The sequence below is a fragment of the Microtus oregoni genome, unplaced genomic scaffold, assembly GCF_018167655.1.
Source record: "Microtus oregoni isolate MIOR12 unplaced genomic scaffold, Mior012 000002F_ref0000024, whole genome shotgun sequence".
NCBI classification, from domain to species: Eukaryota; Metazoa; Chordata; class Mammalia; order Rodentia; family Cricetidae; genus Microtus; species Microtus oregoni.
The window spans coordinates 19,061,687-19,084,138 of NW_024543061.1; the positions used below are offsets into that span (position 1 = coordinate 19,061,687).

Below are 22,452 nucleotides of genomic sequence, written 5' to 3' on the forward strand. Positions count from 1 at the left end.
TGTCTGGCCTCCAATCTCACCTATGAGCTCTTCTGACAAGTTGTCAGCATTGTCTGGAATCTTTTGATGGAGCTGAGCTCCAACTCTGGCTGGCACCGGGCTTCAGCTTATTATTACTCCCAACAGGAGAGTGTTGGAGAAATTCCAGTTCCATGGGGTTCATCTTCTCTTAGTCTGGTAGCCAAAGAGACAGGCAAGCATGTCTTCAGCACTGCCACGATACTTAAACTATTTACTATAAAGTTGAAACAAAAGGGGGAACCACCTGTACACCGCAGTTTTCCTGCTACTTGTCATATGTTCCCATTTGGAAGGAGAGACAGTGCTGGGTCCAGAACATCAATATCTGAGATTCCTTTGGACTAGCTCTGAAAAGAATCTAAAGAATCTAGCAGAGCCAGCTACTGAGCCTCTATTCATCTTTAATGCTGGTGTAGCCCTGGCAGTACACTGTTTCTCCAACAAATGTGTCTGCCTTGCTTTTCTGAGTATCATTGCTTTATACAGTATCTATTCTCCTTGTACTGAACCACTTCCAGAGAGAAGGTGTGGTCAGTTCAAATGCCATGAAACCACTAAAAACATATAGTTTGGTCATCATGCCCATAGTCTTCTAAGTTCATTAACTAACCTCTACCTCTAGAGTTCTAGTGGGCACAGAGGAAGAGACAGAAGGGAATTAAGCAGATACATGCAACCTTTTGACCTTTTGACATTGCTGTCCTCTACAAACTACTCATTGGAGAAATGCATAAGGAAGCTATCAAAGTTGACATAAAAAACATGTTTCCAGCCGGGCGATGGTGGCACATGCCTTTAATCCCTGCACTCGGGAGGCAGAGGCAGGCGGATCTCTGTGAGTTCAAGACCAGCCTGGTCTACAGAGCTAGTTCCAGGACAGGCTCCAAAGCCACAGAGAAACCCTGTCTCAAAAAACCAAAAAAAAAAAAAAAACAAGTTTCCATAAGTTAGAAAAGTTTATGATTTAGTATTTTGCATCTTTATTTGGGGCAAATGGAACCTGGAGACCATGGCTTGGATATGCCTGCAAGAAATTAGTATAGTACATAGGAATTGACAATTGGGCTCCTGGCTGACTCCTGCTAAGGACATCATCCTACTGGAACATTCAATATTTGTGAAGTATCTGTCCTTTTTTTTTCTGTGAAAAACATCCTGACAAAAAGCATTTTTGAAGGAAACATTTTGTGTGAGTTACAGGTTATAGTCCATCATCAAAGGCTGCCAAGTCAGGAACTCAAGCCAAAAGCCTGAAGGAGAAAACACAAAGGAAGGCTGCTTACTGGCTGGCTTCCATGCTCAAAGTGAGATACCATTCTTATACAATCCAGGTCCACTCCTTTAGGAAAAACAGTACCTATAATGAGCTGAGCCCTCCTACATTAATTAGAAATCAAGAAAATGTTGAGGTCTTTGACCCATTTGTACTTGAGTTTTGTACATGGTGATAGATATGGATCTATTTTCATTCTTCTACATGCTGATATCCAGTTATACCAGCACCATTTGTTAAATATGCTTTTTTTTTCCACTTGATATTTTTTTACTTCTTTGTCAAAAATCAGGTGTCCGAAGGTGTGTAGATTAATATCAGGGTCTTCTATTTGGTTCCATTGGTCTTCCTGCCTATTTTTATGCCAGTACCAGGCTATTTTCAGTACTGTAGCTCTGTAATAGAGTTTGAAGTCAGGGATTGCGATGCCTCCAGAAATTATTTTATTGTACAAGATTGTTTTGGCTATTCTGTTTTTTTGTTTGTTTGTTTTTTTTTTTTTTTTGCTTTTCCATATGAAGTTGAGTACTGCCCCATAGACACACCCATAGTCCAATCTGATGGAGACAATACTTCAGGTGATGTTCCCTCTTGCTAGAGGCATCATGTTGACAGCCATGATTGATCATCCAAAAGGTAACCACAAAGCTTGGTGGCTTTTCATGTAGACTAGATGCTGGGGCTTTGTTTTTATTTTTTATTTATTATTATTACTCTGTTGTTTTGGGTACATGTTTACCACACTGCTTGTGTGGAAGTCAGAAAATAATTCTCAAGAGTTAGTTCTTCCACTCCAGATTTCTAGTGTGGAACTTGAATTGACAGCCCTTCACAGGCAACTCTCTACAGTACAGTTACGTAACTGGAAATTCCCAATTTGGCTGCTGCATTCTACCATGATGATCAAGGAAGAAGGACTTGGGAAGTCACACCTCCAGTCAGGGTGTTATGCTCAGCTACAGTAAGACAGGTCAGGCAACCTCAGAAAGACCATTAATGTTTTTAGATCATGCTTACTTTTACACATTACAAATTAGCAAGACTTTGTCATGGGTGGTTATCTAGCAGCTTGCTAAAACAATGATGTTATATAGACTTTCTGAATTAATGCCTGGCAACAATTCAGCTTGGGAATTGTTCGATCACTTGTGTTTCCTTAGGCCCAGATTCCTCAAGTAAAAAAATCACAATCACATATATTTCATAAGGCTGCTATTGAATACCCTAAGAAATAGGCTGTATACCAATATTTTGGAAAATATTAGTTATTTTTATGAATAGTAATTATTTTTCTCAAAATATAATATATATTTTAATCAACAAAAGGAATAGGAAAATATATATTCAAAACCCACTCAACTAGCAAGATCAGATCTCAGAATGTTGGGGGCTAAAGCACCAACATCATATGCCTGTGTTTGAGCCAGTTATCTTCAAGCAAACACAAAAGAAAACACCAACTTTGTATTCTCAGCCACCTTCATTCATTCCAGCCTCATTCTGCAATTAACATGGTTTATTATATCCACAAAAGATTGTCTAAGAAGTAATTTTGTTTCTTATTGATTTAAATAGAAAGGAATCTTATTCTGCTTCACAGGGAGTCTTCAAATAGAGAAATGACTAATGCTTATTTTCCTTCATGTGTAGCTGCTCAGTTTTACATAGATGCATAAAATCATGCATGTGCATAGAACATGTATATGTCTAGGAAAAAAGGAGGACTGATCAAAGGGAAGGGATGAGGAAGGAATACTAGAGGGGCACGTTGGGAACAATATGTTCAATGTATATATTTGCTGAAGCATTGTCTGTAGGTGAAACCATGCCATATACAATGAACACAGCTGTGAAATGCTTATAAAATGAGGGACAAGGTCACAGGACTGCCTCCCTTCCTGCATTACAGTTACAGAAGCCTAAGAGAAAGCTCCAAGTAATCCATTTAATATCTGAGATGATTTTCTTCTTAAAATTATTGAATTGTTTATCCATACATGGTGATTACATAGACCATCTGATAATCCTTTTGATAAATATGGAGTATCCATAGTAGTAAGAAAGAGGCTTTGGTCAAGTTCTTTTTCTCTCACAGTAAAAAAAAAATAAAGCTTAAGAAAAACACAAAGGCAGAAGAAGACAACCCTGTTGGCAGTGAGGGTCAAGTGCCTTTTATCCATGTTGGCAGTGAGGATCAAGTGCCTTGTTTCATGAAGGGAATCCTGACAAGAAAAATCTGTCTTGAGGTCAACTGCTCCAGGGTCTGCTTCCAAGTGCCCAGTAGGTTAATGATATGCATCATTGTTTGTAGTTATCCCTTTACAAACCTTCCTGGAAATTGTTTTTGAACTCCTGTCTCACTCCAATTCTTCATTCTTCTGTTCTTTTAATCACCACACTGTCTTCTAATTATCTAAGTGCCAACCTCAACCTGCTTTCCATTTATGTGTCTCCAGCTTCAGACTCAGATCATCATGTCTTTCTGATCACCAATGCCACTAGAGAATTCCACAAGACCTTTTATAGGACAGGTTAGCATCTTCTGATATGTAAATTCTAATTGAAATAAATACAAATAATATCTATCCTTATTAGATAGATGTGACCATAATTACCTTTACACATATTTGGAAAAGTCAACTTATTAATTAAATATTCCAGCTGCCACCATGTTAACAAGAATAGTAACATATTGCTGTGAATAGATTTGCTTCAAAAATCAGTGGAATCATTGTAGATACAAAGTAATGTATTTTCTTCTGTGTGGTACTTATAAGATTCTAACCCTAGTCATCAAGACGTGTAAGAGGATATGTGAAAATGGAAAATTTTCAAAACAAGAGACTTGAAAACTCAGACTTTAATGAAACAAGGGAAAAGATGTGAGAGCTTCTAGCACTCCCCAAAAGCAATACTTGAGAATATATCACATAAGTTAATGTAGAGAACAAAATATATAGGTTTATGTAGAGAATTATCGTATAGTTTAATGAGATGTTGGTTTTAGTACCACACAGTCTGAAAGGGGAAACTGAGGCACAACACAGTTTGAGAATTAGTTCATGGCCATAAAATTTCAACCTTAAGTGTCTTGATTTTATAGTTTATGTCCTGAGCCTGGTATGTGGCCCTAGAAAAGAACCCAGAGCTGCTGACTTCTACTCTACCTGGTGCTACTGGAAAGAGTTGGGTGTCCCGTCATCACTGCAGATAATACTGGATAAACAGGCATTACTCCTTGGGTTCTTAGCCTCATTAATAAAAGGATTTAAGAACAAACACAAGTGAAGCGTGAGTATAAATCTATTAGAGTTAAAGAAACAAATAAAAACAAAAACAGCAGACAAGCTGTAAATCTTGTCAGTTGTCCAGAAAGGGACAACAAAGAAGAGGAGAAGAGAGAGGAGGAGACGAGAGGAGAGGAGAGGAGAGGAGAGGAGAGGAGAGGAGAAGAGAAGAGAAGAGAAGAGAAGAGAAGAGAAGAGAAGAAGGAAAACAAACAGTAGCTTTTGAGGTAAGTCAGTGCAGAGGTTAGATATATGCTAGAAAAGAAGGCCCACTTTTCGGGTGAGAGCAGCTCTAGAGAAACACTGAAAAACCCAAACTACCAGAGACACATCATCTTAGGCTCTGGCGAATATCCAAAAAGAAAAGAAGAGAAGAAACTGCAAAAGTTATCCTTTCCTGAGTCAGGAGACCCAACTAGCACCATGGTGTCTACAAAACTGTGTGGGTGAGTGTGGGTGGCTGACTGGGGGATTCAGGGAAGGATTATTGAATTATTTCATTAAAAGACTAATATTATTCCTATATCTTTTAGAATATATTTTCATGTGTATGGATGTTTTGCCTGCATGTATGTTTGTCCACCACAAGCCTGCTTTTAGTTTATTAAGGCCAGAATAAGACATAGGGCTCCCAGGAAGTGAAGTCACAGGTGGTGTGAGTCATCATGTGGGGACTGAGAATCAGTCCTTTAGATTGGGTCCTTTAGAAGAGCAGTCAGTGTTCTTCGCCAGTGAGCCATCTCTCCAGTTTTCCCCTCTATCTTTATCATAGCTTAAGGTAGACCTGCCTTCCTGAGAGTGGTCCTTTAGGAAGTGACTTTACTGCTCATTTTGGATGATTAACTCTTTTTTTTTGTTTGTTTGTTTGTTTGTTTGGTTTTTCGAGACAGGGTTTCTCTGTGGTTTTGGAGCCTGTCCTGGAACTAGCTCTTACAGACCAGGCTGGTCTCGAACTCACAGAGATCCGCCTGTCTCTGCCTCCCAAGTGCTAGGATTAAAGACATGGGCCACCACCGCCCGGCCTGGATGATTAACTCTTAAGGAAGCAAACGTTGGCTTGTCTCCACCTATTGGTAGATTCCCCATCACTGTCACATTCTCCACTCTGAAGAAGTAATCCTCATATAGATTAGGAGATAGGCTGGAGTTTGGGCATGACATAACCCATTTTAAATGAAAATCAAAGAGATTTAGATTCCAAAGCTGCTCACTAGAAGGTGTTGATATCTGCACCAGAACTTTACTTCCTGGCGTCACATATAGCCTTCAGGCAGGGTACTCATAAAGGAGGTAAGAAAATCGAGCTCCCTAATAGTTTTTCTGGCCTGAGAACCATGGGTATTTTTGAAACTACTGCTTCAAGAGTTTCTGCCCTGAACTGCCCATCACATCTGTCATCTGTTCTCAACAAAGCCTTGATATCTTGTGAGATTCTGAGACTGTGAAGTCCATAAGAAGAGATTCCAGTGGAAGGCACCCGAGCCTTCTACCTCAGCCCATTAGAGATAATAAATGTAGGTTCCTATAAGGGACTAAGCTTGTGGTGAAGTTTTACTGACGGGAGAGGAAAGGGTCTCAAATGATTTTCAAACTTGCTAATAAAAAATAAAAAAACCAAAAACTCACCTTGGGGAACATCCGTACACAGGCTGTTAGAACTCTTGAAGAGTGCTTCTGATTCACTCAAGTTAGCTGAGTTTGAGAATTTGCACTTGTGTCAAGCTTCCAGACCAGGGTTCCACACCCAGTTAGAAACTATTAAGAATCATTAAGATAATATAATATCATCACTAGATGCCTTTGATGTAGCACCTTCCCTTATATGTAGGAACTATAAAAAGTGTTTTTCTAATTATATTATAGAGCATATTGTAATAGTTGTAATTTGTTAATAAAGGAAAGAACTTTTTATACTCAAGTATCTTTTGCAAAAGTTTTTGCTGTAGGCAAGGATAAGCCAGTAAAATGTATGCTGATACCTATGTTATAGTGACAGTACATCTGAATGGAAGTGAGGGAGGGAGGATGCCTGGCATTCTTTCTGATGATTCTCTGAGCGATGTCTTGCTTACTTTCCTCCACAACGTCTGCTCATTTTAAACACACATCCCATTACTTTGACAATAAGGCGTCCTTTGCATAAAACCATCACGTTCCTCTACATAATAACCATTTAGAGATCTGGATCAATGAACTGAAAGGTGACCTGAGAAGCAAGTGGCTGCTGTAATTATAGGATCTGTCACCATGCCCATTCAAAATTGAAATAATATGCAATTTCCAAGTCTTCTTTGCTTTGTTGTGGGGAAAGGAGGCAGGTAATCTGCTGCAGTTCAAGTGAGAAGTAACACTCCCCCCACCAATGCGTGTTTGTAGGCCCTCTGTGAATGGCAAAGCCATATGTTTTAACAAAATGCTAAAATGATTCTACAAAGTGAAAATAACATTCTGGCCATTTCAAAAAAATCTATGTAGTATTAACACTTCATGTCAAAGTTTAACGGTATGCTAAAGCAATGCTTTAATGACTTCTGAGAAAAACACAAAACAAAAGGAATCAAATTATTGTATCTTCCTTGGTGCCTCCTTTTTCTTCTCTTGCAGCGAAACTTCACTGTGAAAAAATAGAGGAAGAAAGCTACACACTCCCAAGCCTTTAGTTGGCAAAGTAAGACTAATAATTTATAATTTAGAATTTGATGATTAAAAAGAATTATGTATGTCCTTACCTTTCTTGTGTGGTGTTATAATGGGATTTTAGATTTAGAAAAGTAAACTCACAAATTCTGAAATGATTTTACCAACTTAATAGGACTTTACTTTTCCCAAGTGTCCAAACAGGAAGTCGGTAATCTGAAATTGAAAATTAATTCTACTGCCTGTCCAGTTTGTTTCTCGGCTTCTCATTGCATTGAAAATATAATTTGTATTAATGTTGGTAGAGCAAATAAAATCTTTTCCTATAGTATGTCTTTCTTTCCATTTGCCTAGAAATTCATATGAAATGTAGACAGTAGCTTCTACTTCCTAAAGATGTGATAAGCTTCCAACACCCGCATGTGACACAGATTCTTAAACCAAACTGATTGACTTATTAACATAGGCCTTATCATGAAATTGATATTACACACCCAAATTTCATATTACGCACCCAAATTTCATATTACAAAACCCAAATTAAGATCACACAATCAAAATTAAGATTACACATACAGAAGCAAGAGATATTAGTATTCCAGGTAACATTTTGTAGAATTATATTTAAGGTCCAAAAATAACTTTAAATAAATTAATCAGAGTATAACTTCTTTAGGAATTAATCTATTCTCTGTCCCTCTAACCTTCCATAATTAGAATTCCATGTGCAATACTTACATGCTATAGTCTCCCAAGTCTCCCACATTCATTTCAATGTAATCACAACATTCATATTTTATAATACAGCCGAATACTTTCCAAACTGCACCTATTATCTTTGGTTTCACTATATAATTCATATGTGCTAATTGTGCTAAATGTTCCTTTTGAGAGAACTTAAAGGGTTGCTTAATTCTCTTCCCCCAAAAGTCCTAAAAACTTGAACCAAGGCAGCACTCCACTTTCTGATATGGGACTATTGGGTCATACATCTTTTACATAGTCTTTGGCTCCAATTTGGATTTGAACACATGATAACACACGGTTTCTGACTCTTACAAATATTCCCATCTGGGGACAGTTTCTGCCCCTTCACACCAACAAGCACAGAGTTGGTCATTTAATTTAAAATGTTATGTGTACCAGGGAATCAGCTCCACCAACTTAAGCCTTGGAGTTTTATGGAGGTGGGTCTTTATCTATCTGTTGCTTTCATTGGTTAATTAATAAAGAAACTGCTTGGCCCTGATAGGACAGAAAATTAGGTAGGCGGAGTAGACAGAACAGAATGCTGGGAGAAAGAAGCCAAGTCAGGCAATCGCCATGATTCTCCCACTCCAGACAGACGCAGGTTAAGATCTTTCCTGGTAAGCCAGCTCGTGGTGTTACACAGATTATTAGAAATGGGTTAGATCAATATGTAAGAGCTAGCCAATAAGAGGCTGGAACTAATGGGCCAGGCAGTGTTTAATAGAACACAGTTTCCATGTAATTATTTTGGGTAGAGCTAGCCGGTGGCCGGGAGCTAAGCGGTGGGAAGCAGCCCGCAGCTCCTACAACAGGAGTTAATATGTAAATATTATGTCATGTGTATGTGTGTGTGTGTGTGTGTGTGTGTATGTGTGCATAAATAAGAGTTAAAAATGAATGGCAACATTTTTATGAAAACAGGAGATCTTTGACTCAATAGTATATTTTATATGTCACTTGCATGATAAATTGATGAGTAAATAAGATTTTCAATGCCAAATGACTTCCTATTCTAAGAAAACAAATTCCATACTATAATACATCACTTAAATATAAAGCCTTCTGACTCTTCCTTAATTTTTTTATTTACACATTTCTCATTCAGGAGACCTGTATTAACTATACAAGGCAAGCAAAGCCCAACAAGGAGGTTATGGAAAAATCAAGATGAATTATACTCACATAGTTTTGCCTGAGATTTGTTATCATTGTGTGTTTTGATGGTTGATATTCCCTGTTACCTTGAGAAGATTTAGAATTACCTAGTAGACAACCTGTGAGAATGTTTGTGATTGAGGAAATTGAACTGAGGTGGGAGGATGTCGTTGTATGTGGCTGACACCACTCTTTGAACTGGGGTCCTAGATCAAATAAAGAGGAAGATGCGAGTTGAGCACTGGCCTTCATTGCTATTTGCTTTCTAATGACAAGTACCATGTGTGCCCTCACCTCATTTTCTTGTCCCTAGGACTTCCTTGCCATGACAGGCTGTAGTCTCACACTCTCCTGGCTTAAAGTAGCTTGTTTTCTGAACAGAATATAAACACACAGCACTTCTTTATACAATGGCAAGCTATAAAAAAAAATGGCAGCTACTTTTCCTAAACAGGGCTAGCATTGACCCTTCTCATTGACGAACAGGATTTGATAGGTCACAACACATTAGAGCAATTAGATTTGTTTAGTGGTGTTTTGCTGTGAGGATTGATATTTCAACACCAGCAGTGGTAGCATGCCCACTTCTAAATTGCCTTATTAATCTTGAGTCTTGTGTCTAAAAGAGAAGCAAATAATAATGTAAGTTTCCTTCTGGCCATCTGTAGCATTTATCTTGTGCATATGAGCCTAAAAATGCCTCTGGAGATCTACTTCTGTAAATACAAAACCAGATCTGTTCGATTGCATTTAGGAAAAATATGAGTCTGTTGTGGCTGTGCCTTTTGAGGTAGTTAACACTTTCCAATATATTCACGATGTTTATATTCTGTGATAATAGAGATTATACCGATGACTGGTCATCATTGACAAAGTTTATCACCCTTTCTAATAGTTGCACACGTTTTCATCAAATTCTGGTTCTGCTTGAGCTAAACAGGAGAGTCCAGGATTTCCTTAAGTGACACATACACAAGATGTCAATGCAAGGGAGCTAGCAGGGGCTTCATGCTCTCCTGAGCAGTGACCCAATGATACTTCTCAGGCTCTGCCTTACATGGCCTTTTTATACTTTAAGGCCAATATGATAGGATCCCAGTTTTAGTGAGCAGAACTAAAACCCAAATATGTAGAGCCACTTACCTAAAATCTAATGAAATTTGCTTCAAATTTGTTCAAAATTTGTTTTTTTCTATTACATTTCTCAAAATATAACCAAAAGGTCTTGCCAAATACTAAGTCTTTGGAGATGAAAATAGACCATTCTCTTAAGCTTTTTAAAAATAGGTGATTCTAAAATACCCAAAGTTACCTAAGGTAACTAAAGTTTGTTTACTTTTTCTAAACTTTTACCTTGTTAAAGAAGGCTAGGCTTTTCAAAATAAAGATTTATTTATTTATTTCCAGTTTCTGAGTGTTTGCCTACATTGATGTGCACCATGTGTGGGCAGTTCCTGCAGATGGAGAAGAGGGAGGCAGATACCTGTTGGGCTGGTTTACACATGATGGTGAGCCACTACATGGGTGAGAGGACCTGAGTCCTGGTCCTCTCTCAGGCAACCTAGAACTCCTACCCATGATCCCCCACTCTTCTGCTCCTAGAGAAGAATAAGACTAGACTTTCCTATCAGAAATCTCTTTGTAGTACCTTAACTGTGTAAAGGAAAAACTGACAGGTCAGATCTAATGTAGAAAGTTCATACAAGGTTGAAAAATCTTAAACAAATAGTTCAACTATGTGTGACCAGAATCACCTCAGAGGAGACATCTGAGGAAAATGTTTCTACCCTTACCCACTTCACAATTGTCTCTTGCAAAATGAGACTTACTTCTTCATTTCTACAAATAGATCCTTTCTTGTCTATGATGTTATTTAATAGACAGATTATCTTCCATGTATCCTTAATCTTTTTTTCTGGATCTTTTTAATCTGTGCAAAGGACTAAAATGCATAAACATATAAGCATATGCACACACGCGCATGCACACAAACACACACACACACACACACACACACACACACACACACAGTACCCTTCCTTCTAATTCTTTCTTGGCATTCTCTGCTCTCTCTTCAGAGCCTGTCTCCTGAACAGATAGTGTAATCCCTGTTCCATTTCCTCCCTGCCTACTCATATTCCAGCCCACCACAATCTGGCTTCTGCCCTCCATTCCAAAAATATTAGCCTTGCAATGCTACAAATGTTCCCCTGCTGCCTAGATTCAATGGGCCCTATGTGACTCGCCAGTTCATACACCAAAGTCCGTGTATTCTTGTGGAGATTATCATGATCCCTGGGTGGAGAGGATAGGCAAATTCATGCAGCATTCCGTATTTTTACAGTATGAACTCATTTTGTTATATATAGATATATATTTTGATGCAGAGCATATATTTGCATATAGAAAAAGTCTGGAAAGATGTATCAAATTTGAAAAGTAGTTATCCACAGTGATGGGATTTAGGGTGACAAATTATATACATAATTATATATTTCTACTATATATATATATATATATGCATGCTACTTATGTAATGATTACACCTTCCTTATTCAAATAAAAATAAATCTATCTCAAAATATCCAGGTCCCCTTTCAGTTCTCATCTTATTTGCCCTCACAGAAGTGTTTTGAAAATTTTGTTCTATCCTTAGTTTCAAGGACATCATATTCTCTTGGTATTTCTCCTCCTTCTTAGCATATGGTTTTCAGTTCTTTTTGAGACCTGATTTTATTTATTTGTCTCCTTCAATTTACCACTCCATACTGCATCACTGTCCATCTCTGATACCCATTCCTCAGATTGTCTCTGGCTTGTCTCCTTCCTGTTCATTGATTACCTGATGTTGAATTTTTCCGAAGCTCTTTCTCTAGGCTCAGATCTTCTGTCTGTGTTCTAGCTTCCTGCATCGGCTAAGTTCTCAAGTGATTAAAATGAATGCATTTTTCTCACAAGTTGGGTCCAAATCTTATGATTACACATCAATAGATAGATACTTCTTTTAATGAAAATCCACTAAAAATGTAACAGCTGCCTTTGATTCCTTTTTCTCACTTCCTACACCAAAAAGCTGATCACCTTTAACAAATTTTATGTCCACTTATATAAATCAGAGCCCTAACTTTTCCACACATTTTCCTGCACTAATCAAAGACTTCACCGTTTCTTCTTTGTTGAAACCATACCTTGGCTTCTGGTGTCATATTCAGTCTTATCTACCCTGCCTCCTTTTTTATATTTTGCAGCAAGAGTGGTTTTCCTAAATCACAAATTATATCATGTTGCTGTACTATTTTAAAAGGCTCCTTTGGCCCTACTTGCCTAAATCTGTGCCCCCAGAATAGATTCTGCAGTCAATACTCATTTACCTTGTGTCTTCCGTCTTCCTGAATGCCAGACCTAGTGACCTGTAAGCAGTTCTCCCAACATCAGTCTTCCCTGCCTGTGAGTCATTTCTCACTAACCTGGCAGAGAAACTCCAGAGCTCCTTCCTTACTTGCCTTATGCCCTATTATCATTCAAGCACCAAGTCTGCTCATTTCACCGTCTATCCAGGATCATCTTTGTTTTCAAAATGCATCATGCTTCCCAGGGTGGGGGACATAAGTCACATCCTATTTTAGTTTTTGATTCTCTTGTCTTCCGTACCTGAAACTTGGGATCCAGGACTGCATACTTAACTTGTTCGTAATAAACAGAAATGATGACCATTTCCAAATCAGGCATTAAAGGGAGGAGTCAAAATACCATCACTTGAACACATTCACCCACAACATATTTTCGGCTGATTATTTTTTAAATACTTTTATCTTTTTTATTTAAATAACATTTTTTTTCATTTATTTTACATACCAACTTCAGTTTCCCCTTCCTGCTCTCCTACCAGTACCCTCCTCACTTCTCACATAACCCCCTCGTCTTCCTCCCCTCCCCTTTATCCACTGAAAAGCACATGCCTCCCATGGGCTTGAGAAAAGCATGGCACATCAAGCCTGAACTGGTGATCCACTGCAGTCAGATTGGTGATTCCCTTAATTGTTATCAGAGATACTCTGTCTAGTAACTGATGGAAGCGGATGCAGAGATTCACAGCCAAGCACTGGACTGAGTTCCAGAAGACGTGCTGAAGAATGGGAGAAGGGACTGTATGAGTCAGGGGAGTCATGATGGGAGAGAGTCCACAGAAACAGCTGACCTGAGTTTGTGGGACCTCCTGGACTCTGGACCATCAGTTAGGGAACCTCCATGGGTCTGTCCTAGGCCCTCTGACTATGTGTGACAGTTGTGTATTTTGGTATCTAGGTATGGCACCTAGCTGTGAGATCAGAACCTGTCCCCTGGTGCTTTTGGGAACTTAGCTGGCTTTTGGGAACTTACTCCCCATGCTCTACCAGGCAAATTCTTTTAAAGTAGTAAGTGATTCTCAATCTTCCTAATGGTATGACCCCTTAATCTAGTTCCTCATAGAGTGGTGAGCATCAATCATAAAATGATTTTTGTTGCTACTTCATTACTATAATTTTGCTACTTTAATAAATCATAATGTAAATATCTGTTTCTAAAAATGGTCTTATGTAACCTCTGTAAAATGATTATTCACCACACAAAGGACTGCAAACTACAAGTTGAGAACTACTGTTCTAAAGTAACATAAGACATAACTGCTTACCTTAGAATATTCATTTAACTCTAATACTGTCAGCTCATAGAGCTCAAAGTCAAAAAAATCCTCCCTGGGAGGTAGGGAGTAGGGAGAAAATTTCAATATTTGACTCAGAGCCATCCCTGCTGAAAGCATATCTTTTAAGCAGCCATTTTCCATGGGAATGTCATGCTGTAAAGCAGATTACAATGCATACAGGGCAGGAATATCAGGTTTTAGTTACATCTCTCTCTACCAATCACCCTGTGATTGTATGGGCAAATCACCTGCATATGGGAAATCATAGGGCAGAAAAAAATTTGAACCTAGAAGTACCAGTTGATTCTTTGAATTCTTGTTAGAAATAAAATAAATAATTGCAATATTTCAATAAAATTGCTTTTCCACAAATTGTCTTCAATAGTTATAATAAAAACCATATGGATGCACACAAGGATAGCATGCACACCTGAATGGTGTGTACACATGGATGCTACACACACATGTATGACCGCCTAGGGCTTGAGAGGTTCCCTGTGGACTACTAAGGAATATTTTTTAAGTGTACTTGTCTTTTATGCCATAATATTTATTATTTTATCAGAGATAGGCACTGCCTATTTCTCCAATAATAGAGAATCATGTGCTGTAATCATTGGATTAACTCTTGGCCCATGTTCTATTCTCATCTCATTATAGATTTGAATTAACAGGGATGTAGAGATGGTTCCATGGTTAGTAGCACTTGATGTTCTTGAAGGGGACCAGGTTCCCGTTCTCAGTAACCATGTGGTAACTCACGACTTTTGTAACCCTAGTTCTAAGGGATCCACATGGCATGCACCTAATGCATATACATGTGGGTAGGGAAAACATTCATATGACGCTCACAAATATATATAAACCTTTTAAAAATGTGAATTAATGAAATATTTCCTTAACTAGTCAAGAAACAGGGAAATAAACCAACTCTAATCGCCTGCACAATAGAATTCTAATTCAAGTGTCATATGCTGTATCTCACAAACCTCTTCCTCCACCTTGTCTCAATGCCTGACCAATTCCTTTTCTTATCTTTAGAGTTTGGGGGTGGGGGACAGGGGTAAGGGAAGATGGGGAGAGAGAAGTGAGAAGGGGAGGATGGGGAGAGTTTGGGGGAATGTGACAGTTGGGATGGAGGAGGAGTGGATATGGGAGCAGGGAAGTATATATCTTAATTAAGGGAGCCATTTGAGGGTTGTCAAGAGAATGGACTCTGGAGGGGTTCCCAGGTGTCCAAAAAGATGTTCCCAGCTTGTTCCTTGAGCAGCTGAGGAGAGGATGCCTGAACTGGCCCTATACTATAGACACTCTGATGAATATCTTGCATATCACTATAGAGCCTTCATCAGGCGATGGATAAAGCTAGAGACAGAGACCTACATTGGAGCACTGAACTGAGCTCTCAAGGTCCAAATGAAGAGCAGAAGGAGAGAGAACATGAGCAAGGAAGTCAGGGGGAGGGGTACACCCATCCACTGTGACGGTGGGGCTGATCTAAAGGGAACACATCAAGGCCAGCTGGACTGGGACTAATGGAGCATGTGATCAAACCGGACTCTCTGAATGTGGCTGACATGGAGGCTAGACTGAGGACCCAAGGACAAAGGCACTGGGTTGTTTTTTTTTTTTCTTCTTTTATTTTATTTTATTTTTTTTAAGTTGTTGAAAAAAAAAATTCTGCCTTCTCCCCATTTCCCATTTCCCTCCCTCTCCTCCCACACATTGCCCCCTCCCCTCACTCCCCTCCCCCTCTCTCCTTTCCCCCCACTCCATTCCCCCTTCCTCTCTAGAATGAAGAGCAGTCCAGATTCCCTGCCCTGCGGGAAGTCCAAGCTCCTCCCACTTCTATCCAGGTCCAGGAGGGTGAGCATCCAAACAGGCTAGGCTCCCACAAAGTCAGTTCATGTATTAGGTTCGAAACCTAGTGCCATTGTCCTTGGCTTCTCATCAGCCTTCATTGTCCGCCATGTTCAGAAAGTTCGGTTTCATCCCATGCTTATTCAGTCCCAGTACCGCTGGCCTTAGTGAGCTCCCAATAGATCAGTTCCACTGTCACAGTGCGTGGGTGCACCCCTCGTGGTCCTGACTTCCTTGCTCATGTTCTCCCTCCTTCTGCTCCTCATTTGGATCTTAAGAGCTCAGTCCGGTGCTCCTATTTGGGTCTCTGTCTCTATCTCCATCCATCGCCAGATGAAGGTTCTAAGGTGATATGCAAGATATTCATCAGTATGGCTATAGGATAGGGTCATTTCAAGTTCCCTCTGCTCAGTTGCCCAAGGTACTATCTGGGGACATCTCCCTGGATACCTGCGAGCCCCTCTAGAGTCAAGTCTTTTGCCAACCCTAAGATGGCTCCCTTAATTAGGATATATATTTCTCTACTCCCGTGTCCACCCTTCCTTTATCCTAAACATCCCATTCCCCCAAGCTCCCCCAATCCTCCCCTTTTCATGTTTCTCACCCCAATTCCCCTTAGTCCCATGCCAACTCACCCCCAAGTTTCCAGTTTTTGCCCGTCAATCTTGTCTACTTCCCATATCCAGGCGGATGACTATATGTTTTTCTTTGGGTTCACCTTCTTATTTAGCTTCTCTAGGATCACAAATTAAATGCTCGATGTCTTTTATTTATGTCTAGAAACCAATTATGAGTGAGTACATCCCATGTTCATCTTTTTGGGTCTGGGATACCTCACTCAGGATAGTGGTTTCTATTTCCATCCATTTGCATGCAAAATTCGCGAAGTCATTGTCTTTTACTGCTGAGTACTACTCTAATATGTATATATTCCACACTTTCTTCATCCATTCGTGCATTGAAGAGCATCTTTTGATTCTACTCCATGTACTGGCTTTGTGGGAACCTAGTCTGTTTGGATCCTCAACTTCCTAGACCTGGATGGAGGGGGGAGGACCTTGGACTTCCCACAGGGCAGGAAACCCTGATTGCTCTTTGGACTGGAGAGGGAGGGGGAGGGGGAATAAGAGGATGGGGAGGGAAATGGGAGGAGGGGAGGAGGTGAAAATTTGTAATAATAATAATAATAATAATAACAACAGAATTGTGCTATAATTCATTCAAAAATTGATCAGTTTGTGATCTACTTTAAAACTGGGTCTGGATCACTCCAATTCAATAAAGATTGAAATCATTATTCTATGATAAATACATAGAATTATTTCTAACCCTTTTTCTATCTCTTAACTTAGGTTTGAAATGTTACTTAGTGAGACCAGAGATAGAGTGTGCCGAGTAGTTTGAACAAATACTTTGTTGGAGAATGAATGACTGTACGATACTCCTCTTGCACTACTGTAACTATGTGGGACAGTATTACATGTATATATGACAAAGAGAAGGTCATAGCAATAGCCGAAGGGAATGGAGTCTCTAAAGACATTAGGAAGTATGATTAGCAATCACTAAAGTAACAATATATATTATGTCTTATTACTTGTAGTTAAATACCATTAATGCCTAGAATATGAATATTTATTTGCCACTTTGCATTACTTGGGCTAAAATCAGTGGTTTTGTATAACAATGGAAAGAATTGGCTGTTAGCTACATCCGCATTGTAACTGCATCTTTAAAAATCAAGTTTCTTTAACAAATCAAAACACATCAACTCTTACTTTGAGTATGCTGTCTAAAACAATTTTGTACTTGCCCAAGAGACTTATAGTTGTGACAGACCATGCCCTTGCTCCAAAGTTGATGATACTATCTGGCCCTTTATAGTATTTTTGTATCCATCCATTAATCTATGCCAGCAAATATCCACTTGGGGTGGCATCACCCTCTTCATTTCTCGTGGTGTCTATTTTGTATGATCCAGTCATCATGTATCCCTACAACACTAAAGGTAGTCAAAGTCACCATATCACAGAACATAAACACCCATGCCCTCAAACATAACAGTGATGTCATTACAGAATACTCAGCATAGTACAATAATTCTTAATATAATTGCATGTCATATCTAAGGCATCTTAACTCATTCACTGTGCATAGCACCATGGCAACCAGTGGACTCAGAACTATAATAGCGGACCTCTTTTTCTGGTGTTGAAATGCTATAGGGCCAGCAAACGCAGTAACCTGCTGTGGGAAAGCTATATAAAGAGGGAAACTGATTGTGGACAGAATGTGCACTGTGGACTGGCCAGTCAGTATATGAAACATATACCCCCAGCCAAGCTCTTCATCAATACAAGTTAGCTAGGAAGGGGAGTCTGTTCAACATTGGAAACTTCCTAAGATATTAAAGGAACGCAAAATACAAAAAGTTTCAAACATAATACTTGAATAGAGCAAGGTTCTATTTTCAGCATCTTCTGCTATTTACCCTCAGTATCATGAGATGTATACATTCAGGTCATGGATACCTTCAACCTGTCTCCTATTCTTCCTCATTTCACCTTCTGGGTTATACATGATGGTCTCTGTCCTTTTGTATGAAGCATGTGATAACCTGACTTTTCCATCATTCTTCATCAACCAGCAGATACAGTAACTACACACTACAGCCATGAGGTAATCACCAGCAGCAGAGTATCGAGGCAGTGTCCTGTGCATTGTTACATTCTATCTAGGACAAAGGAAGAGAATCATGCCAATAGGAGGTAAAAGAAAGTTCATGTCTATGATAACAATTACTTGGAATGTTTCCACTTGTCTCCAACCCAGTGTATAAATAAGAGTAAGCAATGAGTGAAAGAGGAGACACTGGCCATCTAAACAACAGATATCAGACCATATTGGTATTGCAACCTGCAAATTGTGCAAACTTTCATGATGTGGACTTCTCGGTGATGCAGATGCAGCTGCTTTTTATTCTCGCTCCTTGTAAGCAACTCCTCACTCACATTACCTTTCTTAATAACTCTGATAAAAACCTCCTTGGGTCACCAGATTGAACATTGTCTGTCATGGCCTTTCTTTATGCTATGTGTGTGTGTGTTGTATCTTATATCTTCCCAGGAACACAACACCAATGCAGTGCTAGCAACTATGCTACTAGACGTTCAGGTTCTCAGAAATTAAACTAAATAATTAATCAAATCAAAGCCAGAATTTTCTAATATTCAATAAAAACTGATACACTGTATAGCACCAACTGAAAGCAAAGGAAACGCTTGTAAGAGCATCCACACAGGAGTGCCTCATTCTTTCTCACAAACAGATGTCTTCTACACAAGCTGTCACGGTGCTTTTTAAGTTATTTTTGCATTTTTATTAAATATTTTAACTTTCATGCTTTTCATATCAAAAAGCCTAGTCACAAATTTATTTTCTAGACAAAATTTTTAGGAAAGAGAGTATTCTAATGGCAATTGAAAAACACCCAGAAACCAATGTGACTGGTGTATAACAGAAAAGAAAAGAAAGTCTGGAACTGGGGAACAGGGAAGGCCAGAGATCAGAGGAGGTCAAAAAAACTACAGGCAAAAGTCAATACTTTGTTCTCATTGAATTGTGAGAAAAAAAAATGTGCTTCTTAAGCATCAGGTGAGATGGCTGATAGAGTTATGTTGGCTTTTATTATTTCTTTCATAGAAAGTATGGCTAGACAGAGTTATATTTCTGAAAAAAAAAAAGGCTTGAAGGAACAAGGCCATGAAGACTAGAAAAGAAGGTGAGGAGGAGCCAACACTGTGGCCTAGGAAACAGGAATAAAACAAACCATCAAAAAGCCTCCTGGCATGGAAAAAGAAAATTAATAATGATCTTTCTGAACGTGAGGAGAAAAGTAAGAGACTGAAACCATCCAAAAGCTGTGAGGGAAAAGTTTCACCAGGAGAAAAAGATATTACCAACAGCCTGAAGTATCTCATGGTGGAAATGAGAAAACATCCATTGAACAAAAAGTATTTGGCTTAAACCGTTTTTACAAGAACTATTAGGGGTAGGTATATAGCTCAGTGGTACCACACTTGCCCAGAATGCGGTAGGTTCTGGGTTCCATCTTCAACACTGGAAACTAAAGATAAAACAAATAAACAGAATTATCAGTGCTTCATTAAAAACCATGGGTATTTACATTTTCATTACATTTTTGCAAAGAAAACATTCATTTATAATTAACTGAGTATTAAGAAAATCACAAATTTGGAAATAATTTGTTCATGTAATTCAATGAGATAGACATAAATCAAAACAAAAAGAATTTTCTATTGGATATTCTCAATAATGACGTTAAATCATCAGTGATCTGTTTTAAAATAGCTCCCCAAGAAACCGAAACACTGCTTTCCAGAGTGGTTGCACAAGTTTGCATTCCCACCAGCAATGGGTGAGTGTACCCCTTTCTCCACAACCTCTCCAGCAAAGGCTATCATTGGTGTTTTTTATTTTAGCCATTCTGAGTGAGGTAAGCCAGACCCAAAAAGAGGAACATGGGATGTACTCACTCATATTTGGTTTCTAGCCATAAATAAAGGACATTGAGCTTATAATTCATGTTCCTAGAGAAGCTAAATAAGAAGGTGAATCCAAAGACAAACACATAGGCATCCTCATGAATATTAACCTTCATCAGGCGATGAAAGGAGACAGAGACAGAGACCCACATGGGAGCACCGGACAGAAATCTCAAGGTCCAAATCAGGAGCAGAAGGAGACGGAGCACGAGCAAGGAACTCAGGACCACGAGGGGTGCACCCACACACTAAGACAATGGGGATGTTCTATTGGGATCTCACCATGGCCAGCTGGCATAGGTCTGAAAAAGCATGGGATAAATCCGGACTAGCTGAACATAGCGGACAATGAGGAATACTGAGAACTCAAGAACAATTGCAGTGGGTTTTTGATCCTACTGCACGTACTGGCTTTGTGGGAGCCTAGGCAGTTTGGATGCTCACCTTAAGAGACCTGGATAGAGGTGGGCAGTCCTTGGGCTTCCCACAGGTCAGGGAACCCTGATTGCTCTTCGAGCAGATGAGGGAGGGGGACTTGATCGGGGGAGGGGGAGGGAAATGGGAAGCGGTTGTGGGGACGAGGCAGAAATCCTTAATAAATAAATAAATTTAAATAAAAAAAAACAAAAATAAAATATAAAAAAAATTTAAAAAAAATAGCTCCCCAAAAGAGGAAACAGAAATTCAGGCCATTCTCAAAGAAATCATCTTTACCTACATATAACCCCTAGGCTCTATCTCAGTGTCAAGACGAACATGCAGTTACTAAAATATATTCCTGATACATGTAAGTATAAAGAACCTTGAACAATAATGGTTAATTCTCTTGCAATATGTGACCAGTACATATTCCCATAGTCAATCATGGATGAAAAGCTTAAATTGGAACTTACTCAGGTGAAAAATTTAGAAACCATTTGAAACACCAAAGATTAACTGTCAAAATATAGTACAGTGGAATTTTAATTTAATACTTACAACAGAACGTCAGATTCAATGTAGAGGTTCCAGGAGATACGGGGGAGGTAGAATGCATACTTATGAAGAAGGAACTTAACTTGGGCTGTCTTCTGTTAGGACATTCCCAGAGTCAAAATAGTGAGCCAGCATTTTGTGGTTCTGCCTGATTTGTCACACATGGTGGGAAATGTATTTGCAGCAGAGGACCATCACACAGAGCTACTTTAGTCAGAGCTGACAGTGAGGAGAGCTACCCTAAAAGGGACTACTCTTCCATAGTTCCTTTCACACAGCTCTGGGAGCTTCTTCACTCCTTGTTTTCATAATGTGTTTTTATGGCTTATAGAAACATGAGCAGCCATTGCTGAAATAATTAAGAACCATGAGTTTTTGTAGTTTGAAAAAAAAATCTTGTTTCTCATTCTCTGCACAATGTTTTATTTGGTGGTAAAAATCCATTTACATCCTTTGAAATAGTTGTGTTTCCATCCTTGATTGGGTGATAATCTTAGCAGACAAAAAGCCCCTGTCTGAGGAGAGCCGCACTCTCAACAGTCTTCCTATACCCAGGCCCTGTACAAACTCTATTAGAACTGAACACATGGGACCACCTAAGAAGGCAGCTTGCCATCTTATATAAAAATCTCACCTGAACAACTGATTCCTGGCTTGACTTTCTGGATATAAAAGGTTGCTGCTATTCCAGGGCATTTGTATTTCCACTATTTATACATAGTTGCTGAAGCAGGAGGAAAATCCCAATGTCCCTCAGAAAATGCACACAAGCAATCTCATTCTTTCCTTTAATTCAGATTGTAACAGAGAAAATGTAGATTTTGTTCATGGAGCCCAGAAATCTTTGAAAACCTGGCCAAGTGATAAAGGGAATCTATGGTGCTTCCATGGCCTAGTAGCTTGGATCTCCAGCTATTTAAAATGGTACGCAACTACTCCAACTATTAATCCATGGAGAAAACAAGCACCATCCTCAGTACATGTGAATGTTGTCAGCTGGGCTAAAGGCTAGGTGTCAGTACTACTATGCATGGAGCCTAGACATATGTCATCTTCCTGAAGACTCAGAAAATAAAGCAGTCAGGCAGTCAGCTTATGGTCTCTTCACTGCTACTCTAGGTTTCTTCTGTGTATATATAAATGCCTGGAGACATCTATCTCAGCACCGTCTCCACTTCTGATATCAACACCCAGAATGGTACCCATTTTCCAACTTGGATCTTTATCCAGAGCTCACAGATGTAC

The 22,452-nt window shown here is 39.1% G+C and overlaps 1 protein-coding gene across 2 annotated transcripts in view; it reads right to left on the reverse strand.

Moving 5' to 3' along the window:
* The window catches only part of Ctnna2 (catenin alpha 2), a 1,108,102-nt gene that overhangs the window by 982,498 nt on the left and 103,152 nt on the right, over window positions 1–22,452 (reverse strand). The window lies entirely within an intron of this gene.